Here is a 22722-nt window from a genome sequence, read left to right on the forward strand (position 1 = left end):
TGAATGTTTGAATCTTTTTAAATAGTTGTGTTTGAGTCCCTCAAATGTCCTCAGTGTGATAAGGTGTATCTCAAAATCATAAAGTCACTGCTGGAAAGGGTTCAAATATGCAAAGATGCTGGAAAACTGAAGAATCTGCAGGACCTTAAAGATTTTTCTGAAGAACGCTGCTCAGTTTAACTGTTCAGAACAAACAAGGGACTCATGCACAACCATCACAAAACAGAAAGACAGCCGAGGATCATCAGGTAACAGAACACAGTATTAAGAACCAAGGGTTCCCAAACTTTTGAGTGGGGTTATTTTAATAATTTCAGCATTTTTTTTTGTCTTGTGGAATAAATGTTAATATATTTTATGCACAATATCTTACTCAGGACAGTACTAAATAAAATATAACATGCATTTAGTATGATATCTCTTATTTTTTGAAAATTACTCATATTTTCACAGATTCTGCAAGGGGTGCCCAAACTTTCGAGCCCCACTGTATATATATATATATATATATATATATATATATATATATATATAAAACTGGGTATGCGTTCTATACTAGACTAACTGAGACTTGTCATGAAACTTGTATACTGTTGTTGTTCTCTTGTTGACCTGACTGTTTCTATTGTTCTCATTTGTAAGTCGCTTCGGATAAAAGCATCTGCTAAATGATTAAATGTAAATGTAAATGTAAGAAAGTCATGTACACCTAGGATAACTTCAGGGTGAGTAATTTATGGGTTAATTTGAATTTTTAATTAAATCTTTTATATTTATGGGAGGTTGTGAATTGCACTAAACAAAAAATACAGTACATATTAATTATCTTAATTGCACCATATTCATTTGACATTTTTACCCAGGTTACAGATGTAATTGCTTTTAAATAACTTACAACAATGAGTGATTCAACAGTAATTGAGACAAACGGATGAGAGATTGTATTTTATAGAGTTATATGGCTATATTGTTTCATTGAACAAATATTGCCATTAAAAAAAAAAAAAAAAACATTTATATATGAATACACACTCACACACAAAAAAAAATAATAACATGAAAACTTTTTGTTTCACATCCATGAAGACTAAAATATTTCCACACTGTGATGTTGTGATACTGTCATACTTATACAGTGTAGGTATTTAAAATCAGTCGATGAAAAGCCCAAAGGCATGCAACTGTCCTGAAATTGAACATTCCTGGTCAATATGACAGACTTACACATAAAAAAAGACAGTTTTGCATTTAATATAATCTCATTTAATTTGCATTACAAAACAAAACCTGAATAATGAATTTACATTTTCATTTAAGTGACCATCCTTCGAGAAAATACAAGATGGATAGCAACAAATGAAACATTCATTTGGAATTAAAAAGATCAATGGATCATCTCCTGTGAGTGGATTTGTAATTAAACCTTTTTTTGAGCTTGTTAGACAAACATCACAGCTCAGTACAAAAATGTTTCTATCTTATGAAATTAGTGTAGACAATAGATGGCTCGCTCCCCATCTCACACCTCAAATCAACCACGTTAGTGACTGATCTAAATCGTGATATGTGGAGACGTGCCAAACTGAAAAGGAAAGACAAATGGCAAAACTAACAAACAAATGAGATGGACTGGTCCATTGGGAAGTTGTCAGCCAAACTGATTCCAGTGAACTGCAAACACTTCCCAAGGGTTAACAGATGGTGGTAAGTGCTTACAATGCCAAGCAGAGCTCCACTGAATGCTTTTGTGTGTCCGATGGGGAGGGCAAAATTGGATATGAGAGTTCTGAGAGAATGAGATGACAATTATAAGGAATCAAGACTTAGACTTAGAGTTTCTTGCTAATATTTGGTGAAAAGTTAAATATTGCTCTGTAAAATATAATCCTCGTAGTGTTTGCTAAAGCAAGCATCACTTTTATTATTGCTAAGGGGAATTGAACCAACCCCTAACACCAAGGGGGATTTACATTTTAATTCAGAGTTATTGAATTATATGCTATCTCATGGCCAATTTGAATTTTACAGTATGGGGGGTCAATTCTTAGAAATTCATACGACCTCAATTTCTGTGAAGGTTAAGTTTAATGGTGGGGTTAGGTGTGGTCGTCGTGGTCACCGTGATTTTGCCAAATAAGACATTTTCCTGGATCAACATCTTCTGATGATCCTGGATCAACATTATTGTCCAAAAATATAGACTGAACCCAATCCCTACCCCTTAACTTAACCCTACCCATACTTTATTCCTAATATCAGTGGGAATTGATATTTGATTTGATTTGATTAATATTTGATATTTTTGGGTGTTGAATGACCTAACCCTGATTATAAGCCTAAAACTGACATTTCCTGAAAAGTTATATCTCAATTCTGATTGGTTGATTGGAATCATGTTCCTGGGTCGACAAGGATGTTGATCCAGGAACATGTTGTACTTGGTGAAATCACGCTCACCGGTCCTTCGTACAGATACCTACGAATTTGCCACCTAGTAAAATATGTACAAATTTGTACAAATTAGCCACCTTGTTAAATATGTAAAATATATAAATTGCAGTGAGATTGGGTTGGTTATTTTCGTTCAGACTTACTAAAGGAGCAAAATTAGGTGAAATGCAAAAGCGGCCACAAAATCTGTGTTATACGCATTTTGCGCAGCACAATATTTTGCTAAACGTTTCTGAATCTAGCAAATTACAGTGATCTGGCTTACTTTGCTGACAGTGTGTAACATTGCTCCATCACTGTGATCTAAGTACTTCAATCTACTCTTAAAAAAACACTCAACTACTATGAACATAAATACTTATTTTGAATTAATTGTCCATTTATCAAATGCATTTCGTGTAGAGTAATCATATTGCGCCAGGCGAATAGACACTGTTAAGCAATAGAGCAATCTCCAATAGCACTAATAACCTATAATAGTGGCAGTGGAACTTAAAAAGGTGAGAATTAATAATTAAACATTTAAAAAATCTTGTTCTCTACGGTTGAGGAAAATAAAGTTAATTAGAGAAGCACGCACCCTTTGCCCTGGAGAATTGAAACAGAGCTCCAGTTTATATACCTTCTCTTCAGACAATTAACACAACCCAGAATAATTTTTTTCTTACACATTCAACCACAGTGTTACGCAGGGGGGCTGCACAAGATCCCGGGCCCTATGCATAGGCAGTCCTAATGGGCTTTTGTTTTTGATTTGTTTTTGTTTTTTAACTGCAGGCACTGCAATGCAATCTCAATGAGTTCCAGGAGGGCTAGCCCTAACGTGCTTTTGTCATTGTGTGTAACCTTAACTTGTGCAACGACTGGTGGGAACAGTGACATTCAATAATATTTAAAAACTATTTAGAATTTTAACAGCAAGTAAAAAACTACTGACTAACTGCTTTAATATCTTTATCAAATATGAAAAAAAAAAAAAAAAAAACAGAGACTGAGTCAGCTAAGCCTTTGTCAGCTGAACTTGATCAACATCATGGTGAACGTTACCTCAGCGCAGATTAATTCTATTGTGTTATTGAAAGAAATACCATTCATTCATTGTAGCAATAAGGATAAATTGACAATTAAAAAATTAGGACAACCAAGACCAAATTTAAACATCAAACAAGTATCTACAAAGGGCAGGAAGTCGTATAAATGAGGCTTTTTTCGAGGATGTGGTATTCTGCTAATTTACCGCTGTATTTTGTTCCATCGCGAGAGCGTGACGGACATCACATGGAAACTAACAGGTGTCACCGAAATGCATCATCTCTCAGAAAAGGTGAAAAAACACGAAAGAGCACAGATGAATATGGATATTAGGGAGCAGTGTAAGATAAGTGAGTAATGTGATATAAGTGAGCAGTGTAATATAAGAGAGTTGCTTAAACAGTGATTTATGTGACTTCAGTAATTCTAATTAAACTGGAATCAAAGTAAAATGTTTTTTACCCAGAATAATGAGACATCTACAATTATGTATATATTTTATGGGACACTTGAGAGAGAGATCAATGCACTACTATTAGACTATGTAAGTATTGTGTTACATTTGCTGGAAAGCCTATTTGCTGTGACTTAGCTGATAACATGCTTTAAATCACTAGTAAGGTTTGCTAATTGTGACCAGTTCTGTAACTGTCAAAAATACAATGAGTAATACAAAGTTATTCACCCCATAAAACACATATGATTATGTATACCTACATTTATAACCTTTTTAAAGCTTGAAAGTTTGGACTCCACCGACATTCTTCAAAATATTGTAGCAAATTAACTCAACGTGAGATGAACATAATTAATCATAACAGGTTATTATTAATCATATTCATCTTCAGGAATTACTTGTAGCATTATAGCATTAATAGTACAATAAAATGATTTGTTCATCTGCAGTACGGATAGTGTTAATTGTCTATTGATCCTGAGTAAAATTATTTCTCTGGCCACAAAAAAAAATCGTACTACTAATACATTACTCCCAAAGCATGTAAAAAAAACGGAACGTTAAAGTGACTTCGTTCTGTGAACAGCAAACACAGACAGCCAAGTGTGAATACATATGGATGTTTATTAAACAACACTACAGGGGAACATGCAACATCTGACTAAACACAAACATACACACATTAAACATAAATGCCAATGCAAGGAAAGCATCGATAGAGAAAGAGAGAGAGAGAGAGGGAGGAAGCGCTCGCACACAAGAGAGTAGAGCATAATAGTACTATTTACTCATCAGCTAATCACAACCTGTTAAGAACCATCAAAGAATCACATACCCTTAATTAAAAGGGCTCAAAGCCTAAAAGTGCATCTAAATAGTTAACAAGCGGTTACTTGCATTGGTCCTGTAGGTGCTGAGTAAAGTGTCCTGGTGCATGTATAATGATTCCTGTTGAATTTTGTTAGGAGTAAAGGCTTCATCATTTCATCCATGGGTTGACTGCTCTGAAGTGAATCAACAAAGTTGCTGAAAACTGCCAGAAGATCGGACAAGATAGCAATTTTTAGCAATAAAAACTTATGTGTGTGGCACAAATGGCATTATCATCCCCATCTTATATTTCCTTAATGTCTCTGTGTTAAACGTGGTCTCATGTGGATGGGACTATGCATATAAATGATATGCAGATGAGGTTTTACATAGTAAAACTAGACGTTGAAAGCTCAATATATGGTTATTTCAGGGAGGCGATGAGGTGGAAATGCATGGCAAACAATCTTCCTGTGATTGTGATTTATAAAGGGATTTTTGTGCAGGTTCAGGCGTACGCATAGTTTTACAGATCTGAAAACTTTTGTACGCATGCAAAATCTAGCTTTTGTGCCTACGTACACTTTCAGTATGAAATCTACAGAGAGTTTTATAAATGGGACCCCAGATCCTTTTGATACTAAGAACAAAACATCTAGAAGATATTAAACAAGAGATGCTGTACATTCATACACCTAAATATTAGCATTTAGAGCTTAACTAATACAAATAAACAGTGGCGACTAGATGTAATATGAAAACATATAGACAACATGCATATGCCAGATACATTTGTAACTGATTAATTGTAGCCTAAATAAAGAAAATGTCTTTATGTGTGTGTGGAGGTGGTCCACTGGTCAGCTAGGCCGTTGTGAGGTTCATTACCATATCTTTGAAATATATTTAAAGTCCGATCGAGAGGAGCAGAGAGTAGCTGTTTAACATCATCTTGATAGTGGGGGAAAAACCCTTGGCAATTCAGCAACCATATAACTGTAGGATGTGAGGCCATGTCTAAGATTATATGCAAATGTCGAAAAGCTAAAAGGAATTACTAAGACATTCAAGTCCAAAAAATTGTACATGATCCTAAGCAAATGCTACAATATCATTTTTTTAAGTATATATATATATATATATATATATATATATATATATATATATATATATATATATATATATATATATTAACACTCCTTTCTTTTTTGGGAGTGTTACAAGCTGTTCGTGAATAGATAAGATCCCTAAAGTTGCAAACACTAAAGTCTCAAAGCCAAAGATATATTCTTTATAAAATTTAAGACTCGTCCACACCCTCCTAAAACGACTGGTTTAAAGACGCCTCCACATGTCTATGTCACTGTGTGGGAAGATTTGCATAAAAATGCCCAAATGTACACGCAAAATAATAAGGTGTAACAAGGAGAAACAATAATGTACAGTATGTGGAAAATAATGTGTTTTTTTTTTTATCTTAAACCACATAAACGCATTGCATTGCACCAAATTCACAAAATAATGTTCTTTTTAGCAATATCATATGAACCCTTTAAAAAATAGGTGCACAACATCCCTGGGTAACACGATGACAAAATGCATTTGAAGAATTTGTTTCAGCCATCTTTTACTCTGTTAAATTCAAGAGTGCCTGATAAATAATTCAGATCATATCATGTTCCATTTATTCCTTTGCCACCACTGGAATTAATATTAGGGGCCACAGGAGTTCCATTTCCCAGAGTTATGTGCATGAATGTTAAATACAATACCTTTTTGGATATCGTGGAGATTTCAAATGAACCACATGGGATTATGGGTGATGGCAGCAGGCAGGGCTCGCAATTCAGATGTTTGCAGATGGCTAAAGCTGTGAGCCAAGTGACTTTTGCGATGAACTTTGTAAAAGTTCAATCACCCATGTTTATTAGTATCCTCAAGCACAGTATTTCCAGGAGCCACCATGATCACAATCCATTTGTGAAGGACAGATTGTGTAGAGAGAATTCTTCAGGCTACATCTGAGGTGGACAGTGTTATGGGGCATTCATAGAGGGATTAATTCACTGGAGGTCGCTGAATCTCTGTGCTGTTGGTTTCTGGTAAACATTACTAAATTGCAGTATCAACCTGTATCAGAAGGTAAAACACTGTCTGGACTCCCTTTTGAAGTTGCTGCACCGCAATTCTGCTCATTTGCATAAAACTATTTCAAATTTCCAATGTTTATTTCACTCACTGTTCTAGAAATCAACTCTTCTTATAAAACAAATGAAGTTTTGTCACTGTAAATTGTTGTCATTGACTTTATGTGCTAAAATAATATTCGCATTTGAACTCAAACCTAAAATCATCAGCTATTAAACAGTATGTTCATAAACAGCGGTGCCCATTTGGGTTATAAAAATGTACATTTGGTAAATGTGCCATTTTCTTAGACATTACTGCAATGTCTTTTTAATCGGGCTGTGTTTAGGTGATGTATTTATGGGGTCAGAAGTAATTTATTCCATATCAGGGAAACCACAAGTGTCATCACTTTAACTATGAGCATAATCCACTAACATTTCACAAACACAAATTATCACAATAATGTTTGCCATTTTTTAACAGTAAATATGGATGTATTTACAGTATATATGATAGGTTTAGTTTTTCAAATGTTTGCTTGTAATGTTTGTGTACATCTCCAATGGAAAGACATATCCACTGCTGTTGATGTGTCATGTCATTTAGCCCACCTTGATTGAGGCGCTTTGGTCTTCACTGTTTTAAAAAGATGCTGGCTTAAACATTGCGTGGTGGGCAGTAATACTCCTAAGGAGTGAATGGCCATTAAACATTGTGTGGTGGCTCCTTCAATGTGTGTTCATATTCTGTAAGCAGTGATAGTATTCTGAATATATGTTTCCCAGTAGGAGTGTGTGAGTATAGTGGCGAGCGCAATTCACATAAAGCATAATAAGTTTATAGTGGGTTTTGAAGGGAGAAGTTCATTACTGAAGTTAAACTTTTTATTTGTGTCCTAATTGCATTTATTTATCCAGATTCCTAATCATTGTGGTTATTTATTTGGTAAGATGTAATAGAGTTGTTTTTTAAAATGTGTTTTAGAAGAAAGATTGTGAATATATAAATTATTCTGGTTGGGAAGTCACAAGCTGAACCAGCATTGTGCTTCATATTGGTGTAACCATTGTTTAGTAATTTATTTTGGGGTATTTTATTTAATTGTCCTGGGTGGTGGCAGAACCTGTAAAGGTGCCATATGCAAAAATTGAGGTAAAAATATCCATAACATGACCTACACGCATCAAAAGAATGAGAAGAAATAAGGGCGATGATGTCATAAAAAAATGTCAAGTTATAGTGCTGCAGAGATATCTACCTTAATTAGCATTAGCATTACTAGCCCCGGCCCGACAGGTGTCGTAATACCAGTTTCGGCCATGGGAGGCGGTATGCGGGCAACATAACCACCAGCCAACGTGCAATACACAAATAACTCGCACGGCTTGTGGGCGTGTACTTGAACCTGATTTCAATCATGTGGAAAGTACAGCCCACTACTACTTCATTTCAGTTCAGGGAAGAGAGAGAAATGATGTCTCAAGCCCTTGGCAAGAGACCCCTACCACCACCACCCGCTACAGGGAAACAACCGCGCTCGGAATCACAAATCAAATCCGATAAGAAAAGGAGCCGACCCAGAGTAAACATCGGCACTGTTTTCAATCGCTGGAGACAACTGATGGACCATAAAGAAATGAGGCTCGACTCCGAACTTGCAACATTTCTAACAGTAAGTTAGATACTGTTAGTATTTCGCTAGAAGTTTGTTTTATATGTTTGTGTATTTGTTTTCAGGAAGTTATAACATAGCAATGTATCGAAGGCTGTTCGATAAACGTGTTAATGGCTAACCGTAGCTGCATTTGATAATTAGCTAGCTATAACTTAACGTTACCCATTTTATTATATCATAACTAACCTGCTCTGTCTAGTATGTTGGTCTCTGTGTCCTCTTTGCTTCGTGGTTTTTCTGTGAGTGAAAAAAATTGATGTGTGGCATGAAAGCGTGTGAAAAGAGTCAATTGCGTATGTCTCACGCTAAATGCTTGAGAGTTTGCACATTATTTCCCAAGCAGAATAAAGGACAGGTTGATTATTGCTGTTTAGCATTTGTATTAATCTATGATGTGTCCCTGTTTGCGTAAAGGGACATAAAAAATAAATTAAGAGTGATACGTGGACCAAGGTGTCTGAGATTGTTAATTTTAAGTAAAGGATCATAATATTTTGTCCACAACAATATTTAATGAGGTTAACTTCTAACTCCTTGTGGTTAGTCTGCACGAGATCAACAAGCTTGTTTGCTTTGCGGCCGCTTTAAATACAAAATAAGCATTCGATCTACGTTAGAGCCGTCTGAGCGTTCACAAATCTTTCTGCAGCGTCGTGAGCAGAGCGGCAAGATCGATTTTTGACGCTCTAGACGCTGGCGGTGTGAACGCACAGTTAGGCTTCGGCTATGGCTGTAGTGTTGTTGTGAAGGTAGGGGCGGAGCATAGAGACTATGCCGTTTCTCGTTTGTTACTTTAGAGTAGACCAATTCACTTTATTGAGGCATACTGCCCCCATCTGTTATGGAATGTGGAGTATGACTTGATTTTTTTTTGCCAAACATTACAGATGGCACCTTTAAAGACATGCACTGCAATGAACATGTATAGGCATAAATATATGTTATGCTACTTCTGTTATGGTGCTATGAAACCACTTAAAATGTGTTGCTGTAAAATACTCTGTAACATGAAGGCTGAGACAAATGAATCTAATTAGTATCACAGATTTTTAATTAATAAAACAGTCTGAAATAGTTGTTGCTTTCTTTTGATAAAACTGTTTAGTTGAATACAGAATTGCTTTTAAAGGCTTTCAGCTCATACTCAAGAGGCTCAAGCTGTGCTCAGATCATTGTCAAGTACCTGTAGATTCAGGTTTCAATTAAACAAGTAAATCAAGTATCATCAAAAAATGTAAGTGTTGTTCTTTTCATTGTGCTATTGAAATGTAACAGTCACAGAAAAGAAATGTAAATGGATTTTCAGAAATGTCAAAAATCAGACATCCTTTTCATTGTTGCTGTATATGAAGGAGTATTTCATTCGATGATTCCCAACACTACATAACATCTTAATGTATATTTATATTTCCTTCCTGCTGAATTCCCTCCAGTTGATTTATGGTCTTTGAGAAGTCATACAAGAGATTTAATGGTGTTTAAGCTAGATACTGTATATTGTTTTAAATGATTGTTTTAGTGCTGTGAACCCAGAAGTAACATTGTGACCTAACAGCAATATTTGTTCAGTGATATACTGGAGAAGGTAAAGGGAATGAACTGAGTCTAAATGGCAGTTATGTTCCAGCAGCGGTGGGATCCAATGGCTTCATGTGCTTGTGTAGGAAATCACAGTGACATGCACTATATGCCTGCCCAGGGATTTCTCTAGCGCTTGACATTGGAAAACTGGCAAGTCTAATGCTTCCCAAGGGACATATTACAGATGTCAAGTTATGTTTATTGCCAAGCTAGTGCTTTCATAGAGCACAGATTTTACAAAAGGTCTATAGGAAACTTATAACATTTACAATAAATAAATTACATTAGCAAGCAAGCAAGCACTTTTATTTATATTTACATTTATATTTACATTTACATTTATTCATTTAGCAGATGTTTTTATCCAAAGCGACTTACAAATGAGGACAGTGGAAGCAATCAAAAACAACAAAAAGAGCAATGCAAGTCTTAAATCTTTACATAATTTGCAGTCTTTAGGGATAAGGAGCCTACATGAGCAGGAAAGGTAGGTGAGACGAGAGAGCCTACAATCTAAACCTCAGTTTTACTCTTATTTAGTTGGAGGAAGTTGCTAGATAGCCAGAGTTTAATGTCACTGTAACATTCCTGTGCTTTGTCCAATGAACAGGTTTTATCTAAGCTCACAGGAAAGTAAAACTGGAGATCGTCTGCATAACAGTGATATGAAATCATTAGTTCTTAAAGCTTTTTGGTTATTTATGTAACCCTCGTTCCCTGAAGGTGAGAACGAAGTCACCATGTCTGTAATGACCGACAAATTGGGATCTTGCCTAGAAAGACCAATCCACTTTGAATGTAACTAAACAAGTCAATGCACACTGGTATGCGATGATTGCATCCAGCTGCCGCAGATCACAACGTGAGCATGAAAAGGCAGCAGGTGCAATGCACACCAGGTTTTCGCTGAGAAGCTGAGCTGGTAACCCGGACGCTGTGGCGACGGGACATGATGTCTCTGTTCCCTCCTTCAGGAAATGAGGGTTACATTATGTAACTGAGATGTACAGAGATGTATAGTAACGAAGTAGAACTACTTCACTACTGTACTTAAGTACTAAAAGGCGGTATCTGTACTTTACTAGAGTATTATTTTTTATACTTTTATACTTTTACTTCACTCCACTTTTACTTCAGTACATATTTTCGCTGAGTTTAATACTTTTACTCCAATATTTTTTTATGTGCTGCATCGTAACTCGTTACAATTATAAAAATGTTATGAATCATTCCATTACAAACCACTGCCAGAACTGTAGATGGCAGGTTTGATGAAGCTGACACATCATTGAGCGAATCAAGCGATTAAGAAGACTGTGCATGCTGACTGAACTGCTGTGAAGAGAGAAATGAACACTGAGCCGAGCCAGATAATGACTCGTTTATGAGTCAAGAACCGGTTGCATCGGTTCTCGGATGACCAGTAACGTTAGTTCTTTCTGACAGTTCGATTCAATAAACCAGTTGAAGAAAACAGATTCAGAACAGAACAGAACACTGATTCTTTTGCTCTCGACGCAATGGCGTCATTGGCGTTGACTGCACCTGGGCTCATAACATTAACACAGAATCAGTTCAGAATCAATCACCAAAAGAATCAGTTCGGTTCAGACGCTCTGTGTGTCGGTTTGCTTCACGCTAAATCACACATGCGCAGTATCATCAGCTCCTCGGTTCACGAATCGGACGCGTCTGACAGAAACGGTTCTTGACTCGTGAACGAGTCATTATCTGGCTCGGCTCCGTGTTCATCTTCAGTTCTCTCTTCACAGCAGTTCAGTCAGTGTACTGTTTGAGTCAATTAATTACTCCGGGATATTGGTTTGTTTTAACTCAGAGGGAGTGTCAGACACATTAAACAAGTTAACAGCTTAATTCATCTGTGGATTAATGCGTATTGGAGACGCGAACCGTTTAAAACGATTCAGTTCGATTTGGTGAACTGTTTCAAAAAGATCCGGTTTACATCGAATGATTCGTTCGCGAACCGGATATCACAAACTGCTTTGTTTGGAACTGTCTTACAACAGACACGGAAGAGAAGACAATGCTGAATTAAGTCGTAGTTTTTGCTATTTTTGGACCAAAATGTATTTTCGATGCTTCAAAAAATTCTAAATGACCCTCTGATGTCTTATGGGTTTGAAACAACATGAGGGTAAGTTATTAATGACATAGCTTTGCAAATTGGGCTAACTAACCCTAGTAACCGTTTTTTGTTTACAAGAAGTTACAGTCAAAGGAATTGTGTTTGTCCTTTAGGTTAATCATTTGAAATATTAAAAACAATATGTTCAAACTTTTGACTACTTTCTTTAATAGCTACATAACACAATACTTCTACTTTTACTTTCAGTACTTGAGTAGTAAATTTAAAAATAGACTACTTGCAATACTTAAGTACAAAAAATGTTGACTACTTTAGTACTTCTACTTAAGTTTGGTGCTTAAAGAGCACTTCAACTTCTACTCAAGTCACTTTTTTGCTAGAGCACTTGTACTTTTACTCAAGTATGGGTCTCTAGTACTTTATACATCTCTGGAGATGTACCATTTAAGTCAGTCACTCTCGATGTCACATCGGTAATAACCGACAAATTGGTATCCCTACAAACACTCCATGGCCTCCTGTGCCAATTTCTGGCATAGGCCGGGGCTCACAACAAGAAGGTCAATTATTGTTGTCATAGCACTACCCACTCAGTGAGATTAGAAAATGTACCCTTTTCACTTGGAACAGGAACGTTACGGAAGCCCCATCCTTTCTGAAGGAGGTTTTGGAAGCACTCTCTAGAGCAGTTTTAATAAGCCCACACTAAACCAGAGCCTCTCAGTGCCACTACCCATTTGAGGTGAGAACACGGAAGGACCCTTACGAAAAATAACCATGGTTTTATTATAGTAAAACTGTAGTAACCCATGGTTTTTTGGCGTATTGACTGCCATTTGTAAAACCATTGATTTACTACAAATACCATGGTTAAACTATGGTTAATATAGCAAAACCATGGTTAATTTGTGGTTACCATGGTTTAACTACAGTAACCATGGTTTTTTGGTTTTATTTGTAGTAAAACCATGGTTAATTTTCATAAGGGGATACCTGCTCCACACAAAGGCTATAAAATCTACCAAACATGTTGGGGTCACTCAGACTACAGCTCTACTAATTTCTGTCAGCGAGGTGCCACGAGTCAGCGCCCTGGAGAATGCAACACTTTTAGTAGAGTGAGCACGCAACCTGACCAGGCAGGGCACATCCTGTGCCTGATAAGCTAGGGTGATGGCATCCACTATCCAGTGGGCCATCCTTTACTTGGACATGGCTTTCCCCTTCTGCTGGCCTCTGTAACAGACAAAGAGCTGGTCTGAGATCTTAAAGCTTTGTGTCCAGTCTACAGACCCTCTCAAGGCTTGGACAGGACAAAGTAAAGCTAGGGCTGGGTCTGCCTCCTCTGGGGGTAGAGCTTGCAGGCTCACCACCAGATCCCTGAAGAGAGTAGTGGGAACCTCGGGCACATTGCCGGGTCAGGGCCTCAGGCTTACATGGGAGTCAGCCGACCCAAACTTTCGACGGAAGATGCATGCAGCCCCCTACCCTCTTGATGGAGGCCAATGCAAGCAGGAGCAGAGATTTGATTGATAGAAACTTCAGCTCATCTGATTGCAAAGGCTCAAACGGGCCTTATTGTAGTGCTTTGAGGATAGAGGGTATAGATGGGGGCTGGGGAGGATTTAACCTTCTTTCCCCCTATGGAACCTGTTGACCAAGTCATGCTTCCCTACCGACTTCCCTTCCATGGGGTCATGGTTAGCAGCAAATCACAGCGATATAGACTTTAAGGGTGGAAGGAGACAGCCTTTCACTCCAACCCTTGCTGCACAATTATTACTCACATTTCACTGCTGGTTATATATGCGCTATATAATTGTGTATGTGAAGAATAAAAATCTTAAATCTTGAATCTCCAGAGGTCTTCTCGACAAGAAGGCGGCGCAAGTGTGTCTCATAGTCTCCACTCTCCGTGGAGCGCAACTCGTTACAGCTCGTCGGCTGCATGGTTGTACAGGCCAGGAATGGGAATGGCACAAATGACCTCAGATGCTTCTGTCTCCAGAGGAGGAGGTGCCAAGCGAGTTGCAACATATGTTGGGAGTGTAGACCACCTTGGCGGTTGATGTACGCAAGGGGTGCAATGTTGCAAGTGCTGTTTAGAGCCCGTCCAAACCCTTGACACTACATACACATTGTATGTGGCCCCCCCAGTCGGCGGTGGAGGCATAAGTGATAGTCATGTAAATCTGATCCTGAGACTGAGCTAGTATGAGCCAGTTGTCGAGGTAGTTGAGTATGTGAACAAAACATAGAACTCGTGTTTGGATTTCTGCTATCAGTTTGGATTAATAAAGATGTGATTAATGATCATAAGCACAACATTCAGCTAGAAAGCATACTATCTACCTTTTACTATTTGCAATAGTTGGACTGAGGCTATGGAATAACCTTCTTTTATCTGTGAAAGCTTTAAATTCTCTCTATGAGTTTAAAACTAATTTAAAATCTTATTTTCTAATTGGATTTTTAAACTTTGTATGTTTAATTATCTTTTGAATGTACTGATGTTATTCTTTTTACTGGTTTTTATTTTATTTGTACAGCCATATGGTTAACTACTGCTGTGTTTATCATTGCTTAATAAATACAAATACAAATACAAATACAAATACAAATACAAATACAAATACCTGAGGGAAAATATCTTTACCTTTTGTAAATTAATATTGGTATACAGAGAAACAAAATAAAATAATTTTAAATTTAAATAAAATAAAATAATTTTAAATAACTTCTAGATAACTTCTAGATATTCCTGCATTATAAGAAGAGCAGGAAGAAGGCATTTTATTGGTGAGTGATATTTAATTTTATTTGCTGGGCTATTGTTTATTGGTAAGATTTTTACTTGAATAATATTGTTTAATTTATGTGCATATATTTTTTATTTTTTTGCCTCCTATGGGAATATGCCATGCACATTGAATTTTTTATTTTTTTATTTTTTATATTGTGTGCATATTGTGCGCATCTTTATACAGTGTTTGATCGCATTTTTTATTTTGATTGGTGTGTAACAGGGGGGCCTTAGACCAAGCGTTAGCCCAGGGCCCCTCAAAGGCTTAATACAGTACTGCTTGTCAGTGATAGAAATGTTTCATTTTCACATTATGATTTGGTTCTTTAAAACATACATTAATTTGCCAGACATTATACACTTTCATAAAGCTGACAGCTAAATAAGAGATAAATTTGCACACAACACAAGAAATCACTAAACAAATTATTATTTCAGGTAAACAAAGATAGTATGCATGTTGAGCTGTGAAGCAAAACTAATGTCTAACAATGCTGATTTATGAGAGAGCAGTATATACCGGTACATGAAAAGATAGGACTGAATGAATAAGGTGTGCAGCTCTCACCTCACTGTAGGTGAGACATAGAAAATATGAAATAATTATCTTTTATTTTGCACGTGGACCACACACAGGAAAACTTCTTCAGTTGTTCTAATGTAGACTGATTTGATTTATCTGCTCTTTCATGCACTTTGTAGTTGTTTGTTTGAGAAGGTGATATTCCATCAATGGAAAAAGTGGTTTTCTTTCGTCATCTTTAAATTTAGCAGGTTTAATGCAACTTTCTTGTAAATTCTCTGATGTTGTGTCAGCTCAGTTGACATATTTTGCTAGTATAATGTTCTACAATACGCCAAATTTTGACACTGGAAAACCACATAAAACCCCAAAAATGTCCACCCTAAGGAGACTGTTTTAACATTTAATTATATGTGAATCAGTGTTTCAGTATGTTTGACTCTATGTGAATGTAGCCATGCCAAAATTGTGGACTGATAATTACAAATATTTGACAGAAAAGAGGACTCTAACTGAATTTGTCAAATGTTGTTCTTTCATTACAGTCAGTCTGGGATATTGATTCTTTCTTCTGAAAGACATACAGTCATTAGAACTGTATTAGTCCACTTGGATAGATAAAGTTTCCAGTTGAAATTAATCTGAGTAACATGGGGAGGGATTTTCTTTTGTATTTTGTAAATGAAAGCTGAACACCGTCGTGGCCAAAAGTTTTGGCAGTGACATAAATTTTGTGTTTGGCAAAGGTTGCAGCTTAAGGCTGGCCACACACTAGATGATTTTAAGACCTGATTCGCAGCATTTTCTGATCCCTGCCTTTTGCAGCATGATAGAGGCCAGGTAACTCCCCAGATCTCAATCCCATAGAGAATCTGTGGTCAGACCTCAAAAGGCGAGTGGACAAGCAGAAGCCTACAAATCGTGATCAACTCTGAGAACTAATAAGGCAAGACTGGATCACCATCAGTCAGGATGTAGCGAGTGGGGCGGGACCGAGGGATGTGGGAACAAGGAGTGAGGCCGGCGGAATGATTGGGAAATCAGCGACACCTGCGACCCACCGCCGGTCTCGTGTCCCAAGTAGGAGATGGAAGGATATAAAACTGGAGCGACGATAGTGAAGGACGAGCGAGGACCAGGCCTGGGTTTTATTTTATGTTTTGCTTTTTATTTATGCGCATCAGGCGTCCATGAGGGGCTGGTGCGCTGTTTTGTGTTTATTTGGAATTATTAAAATATCATTTTGATTGTGCGCCGGTTCCCGCCTCCTTCTTCCGGATGAATATGGAGATTATATTATTACAAAGGATTTGTCCCAGATGCTTATATCCAGTATACCAGAGCGAATTGCAGAGGTTATGAAGAACAAGGTTCAACACTGTAAATATTGACTCTATTATATAAATATATTATTTATTTATTTGCCAATAAAAGGCTTTAAAAATTGTGATATGCTTTTCTTTGTTTTTCATTATACCACAGAAACGTGGAACTATCTACAAATAATTAAGCAGCAAAGTTTGCAAAACACAAAATATTTATATCACTGCCAAAACTTTTGGACATGACTGTAGACTGAGATGCTGTGACCCCAGCAGACTCCAGGCGAGACATGCTGACCTCTCCAATCAAACCTGAAACTCCCTGTGGCACAGCAGAGAGCGGGTTCACCGTACACCAGGGACCCAATTTAAGCTTGCCGGCCAGTGACTTCATGGTTGAAAGAATGTGAGGATTCATTACGTGAGCTGAAAGACTCATGCCACACTGTTCTCCAGAGTGTTATTTCTTTCTCCAAACTCAGAGATGGGAAAATCATACACTCCTGTTGCCTTAAATTAACTGTAGAAAGCTGTGGCCTATGACTTTTTTCAGACAAACTATTGGATCACCTGTCAATAAATTAAAGTAGTTAGCGTATGACTTAAGAAGACTTGTAACATAGCTCACAATTGGTATGGACTACATTTATGGTATTTTATGTCCTCTTTAGAGCTTTTAAAACGTGATTACTAAATAGTTTTTTTTGCTGTGTCAAGATTCCTTAAAAGTTCTCTATTTGTGTTCCATACAAAACAGCATACAAGTTCAGAACACCATGAGAAAAAGCATGATGAAACTATTCCTTTAACAGACTTTGTTTTCCACCTGTATCATCTCCTTTGCAATGTACTTGTAGTGAAGCAATATAATCATTCAAAAGTGAACAAAACTGCATTTTTACTGGTTCATCAATTTGATACAACAATGGCTCTCCTATATACTGACTGTGGGCATTTGCACTTCAATTACTGGATTATTGAAGAATCAGCTATTTTTTAGGAGCTGTAATTTGGTGCAACGAACCAACCCCAGCCACATCTGTCAATTTAAGTGACCACCCTAGGGGGTTACTAAAATATGTATAGACACATTTTAAATTACATACCAGTAGAATTCTGATGAATTATAGATAACCCCTGTGGATTTCCACACTGTACAGAAAACCACATTTCTGTACAGTGCACATTGGCAAATTATCAGATCAGTACAAGAGGGTGAAAATATATGATTAAGTGTTCTGCTGCATCATTTATCCCTATATTCCACCATCAAGTCAACAGAAAAGCAATGCAGATGGTGCTGTTACGGTGTTGTAGAAATATAAGGAGAAAAAAAAAAAAAGTGATATAAATTTCAAATTTCTTTGAACTATACAGTTGCAATCAAAATTATTCAACCCCCTTGACTTGCAAGACAATTTGCTGTGGAGGATAACATTTTATGAAATCAATTTAACAAAGGCATCAGTATAGTATTAGAGAAAGTTTGTTAATACACTTTTGAGTGATTCTGGGAATGGAGCATTGATGAATCATGATAAAATTTGAATTGGCTCTAAACATTCATGTTCAAAATTACTCAACCCCCTTTGTGCAGAATCTCTTATTCTTTAAAATCACCAATAAACGCTGTCTGTAAGTGTTTAGAAGCTTCTGTCACATCTCTACTACAGTTGTCCACACCTGAAAAAGCTTTCAGACCACTGATAATCTTTGGTTTTCACATTGTCACTGCTTTCTTCAAATTCAACCAGATATTTGAAATGAGAATTAAGCCTGGAGACTGAACAGGCCACTTAAGAACATTCTATGACTGATCCCTGAACCAAGCAGAAGTAGATTTGAATGTGTACTTTGGGATGACTGTCCTGCAGCAAAGTCCATTGATCATCAGTCTTTCAGTCTTTGCACCAAAGGCATCACAATTCTTGTCAAAATGGCCTGACACTTTAAAGAATCCATGATGTCCTTCATACAGTCATGATTTCCACTGCCTTCTACAGTAAAGAAACCCCATAACAGGACTGATCCACCTCCAAGTTTGAGGATGGAGATGGTGTTCTTCTGCTTATGAGCTTTGCCTTTTTTGCAGTAGACATACCGCTGATCCATGGGTCCAAAAAATTCCAGTTTGGTCACATCACTCCATATAACATTCCTCCAGAGCTCCACAGGTCCACACGAATGTATTTTATCAAGTTCAAGTTGTCCTTTGTTCTTCTTGATCAAGAGTGGTATTCTACAAGATGTCTCAACATAAAGGCAATACTTGTCTAGTGTTCTTCTTACACACTGCTTTGAAATGGTTTTCCTCCTTTCATCGGGTCATCTTGCAAATCTTTGGCTTAACATTGCAGATTTTTCTCAGTTGCTCTGATTAAATGTTTTATGATATTGTGCTTTTTCTTCAACACCCTCAAAGATTTTCTGGTAAAACACACTTTAAGCTAAGGAATAAGGCTGAGCGCTGTGTCTCTAGGAACTTTCAATGTCTTGGAAATCTTCATATAGCCTTAGCCTTTCTAAAGTACTATGATATTTATTCTCTTTAGCTTTTGTGAGATCTTTGTTGACATTTTTGCTACTCAACTTCAACACATGCATGGGCTAACTGTATGTGTAACGGCTCAAGCTAATTCTGTTTTTAATAGAGTTTCTAAAAGCTTAATTGTGTTTGAGACTGTTTTATTCCCCACCATGCAAATAAGTGATTTAAAAACAGCAATGTTGAATAGGGGTTGAATAATTATAACATAGCAGTATTATTAAAAAATCTCAAAAAGTATTACATTATATATTGACAATATCACTTTTAATATGCCAGTGAACTGTTATAGATACAATTTTTATTTTATCCTGGATGTTCAGAAAAGCTTGTATTTGTACAGTACTGCAGTCTCTAGGGGGTTGAGTAATTTTGATTGCAACTGTATGTGGGTGAGTGAATTATATATATATATATTATATATAATTGTTTTTTTTTGTTTTTTGGTTAACTAATCCCTTAAAGGATTCAGTCTGATGAACTCAACATCCCTCAGTACAATACTTTCTTTTAGTCGCTCTTTAATGTAGTGTTTGAGGAATATGCTGGGTGTGCTGCAGTCGAGAAGAGATTGATAGGTCATGTACTTCATGTTTCTTTTGCAGTGAGGATTCCAAATGATATTTGTTTACTGTCATGATGACAACTGTTCAGCTGACATCTCTATAGCACTCATAATGGAATGGATTTGAAGGACTATCAGCGGCACAGACAAATAAGCATGTGATATGAGACAAAGAACTCTTTTAGCATGTCTTCAATGATATTAAGTGCCACTTTTGAATCAGTGCTCAATTAGTGAACAATGAATTATGAAACACTATACTGGGGTATCAAATACCTCATATACAGTGGAGGAAATGTATATTTGATTGATTTTGTAAGTTTGCCCATTTACAATTAAATGTAGGGCCTTTAATTTTTATAGTAGGCTTATTTTAAGAGAGACAGAATATCAACAAAAACACGTTATATAAAGGATAGAGATTGATTTGCAATTGCAGTGAAATAAGTATGTGATCCTTTGCCAACCAGCAAGAATTGTGAATTCTAAGGGAAAAGAACCTGACTTCCCATTGCTATTATATAATGTTTGGGGGGTTTTTTCTGGATTTTTTGGTTGATATTCTTTCTCTATACGTTAAAATAAACCTACCATAAAAACTACAGGCCCTATATTTTTTGTAAGTGGGCAAACTTACAAAATCAGCAGGGCATCACATAAATATTTCTCCCACTGTATCTAGATTTAAAAAATATGGCTGTTGGGTAGTATTACACACTAATGCACACATTCACACAAGGAAGAATAAAAATTACATATTCTATTTATAGGAAGCCAATGCTGACATTTCAAAGCTTGAGAATAGCTCTATGAAGTCAGACACATGGGAGAGATGCACATGGAGGTGAGGAAATGTGGTGTAGAATTCCAAATTAAGCTACAGGACAAAGAGTTAAAAACTCCAATTTGCAACTACAGAGATGATATTCTGGAACAAAAGTGTTGCCTTTGGCTGATCTGAAAAATCTCCCCATAATATCATGTTCAAAATTCAAGCAGGTTTCAACATAGCCTAAATGAAAGATTAACCTTGCTTTTTTCTAAAAATGTTATGGTAAGGGACGTTAAAGGTGTTAAGGAGGGCAGGGTGCTTTTAAAAGCCCACAAACTAGATTATATGAAGCAGAAAGCCTTCACTAACAGATCGTCCTCATATTCCTGCAGTCTGCAGAAGCTTCAGGCCAAGTGCTGGGTTACTTTGGCTCTTTGCTTTTAGCAGTATAGGTTTTAATCAAATCTGGTGTATTTTAGGGAAGCTGAAAACTAACAATGATTGTGTAGTGGAAATCTTTTTTTAGCTCACACAATACTAGAATGACTATAGGACTGCTGGCATAATGTTTAATACACTTAAAGGGTAAAACTGTTTCTATTTCATCACATTTTAAATAGATATGTATTGAGTCTGTGAAAGTAGTAGGCGTCGGGAACGCCTTCAGCATGACCGAATCTGAATTATGTGTGTAACCAGAACAATGGATGGGCAAGACATCATAGGCGTGTGACATCAGAGACTAGGAAGCTTTAAGCAGCCAGACTGAACAAAGCCTGAGAAAACAGTACGGATTCAGATATGTCCAATGAGAGCCTATGAGCTGCTGAACTACAAGCATGCATAAACTGAAGAAGTTTAATGAGGGTGTGATACATTTCTCATTGGTTTATATGAAAAGGTTACTTGATTAAGATTGTTAAGTTTAGTTGGTAACACTTTATTATAAAGTTCAGTTATAAGTCACTTATAAGTTATTAGTTAATGATGAACGCATCGTTTACAAAACATGACTATATGTTCATAAATGATTAATGAGTGGTATGCTAACGATTCAACATAACATAAAGTGTTATAAATTACTTGTATACAAATAATTTGTAACAGATAAGAAAGGTCTACAAATGATATGCAACACATTTACAATTGATGAATAGTTTTCACTTTAGATTAGGGGATGCAGAAAGTGTTATAAATGACTTGTATACTGTACATATACAAATAATTTGTAACAGGTAAGCAAGGTCTACAAGTGATATGTAACACATTTACAAGTGATGGATAGTTTACACTTTAGATTGGGGGATTTGTTAATGATTTATTCATGTGTTTACACATCATCTATAATAGGTGTTGAACACGTTGTAGTGTGCACTAAGTACTGACTGGTGAGGGTATAGACAGCTGTCTTCTCTGACACACATGGAGTCTTTAACTCTGTGCACCTGATGTGAGCTTCAGTGGGACGTAAAAGCGGTTGAGATGTTCACTTCATCACTAGATCCCGCACACTACACACAGAACACAAGTCTGTGCTGATGAGTGAAAGGATTTAACACAACCCACTGGAATCGCCTGACTAAAGCATTTATAAATGTTTATCCACTTCAAAACAAATTGGTAACTGTTCTTAAAAATAGTGCTTTAGCATACCTGCATGTTTGTGCTTTTGAACATGGATCAGCTAAAACATTCGCCAATAAATCATATACTGATTATTTACTAATGGTTTATTCATTATTTGTTCATGATTAACAAATGTTTATTGAGATAATTATAAAAAAACAATTTTGACTGAATTTATAAGTGATAATGTATAAACTAATATAAACCATCTACTAATGATCAGTCTGATATATTTCATGATTTCAACTTTTTTTAAGATAACTTACAACACATTTATGAATCGTTAGCATACCACTCATTAATCATTTATGAACACAAAG

Source organism: Carassius gibelio, chromosome A24 (assembly GCF_023724105.1).
Source record: "Carassius gibelio isolate Cgi1373 ecotype wild population from Czech Republic chromosome A24, carGib1.2-hapl.c, whole genome shotgun sequence".
Taxonomy (NCBI): Eukaryota; Metazoa; Chordata; class Actinopteri; order Cypriniformes; family Cyprinidae; genus Carassius; species Carassius gibelio.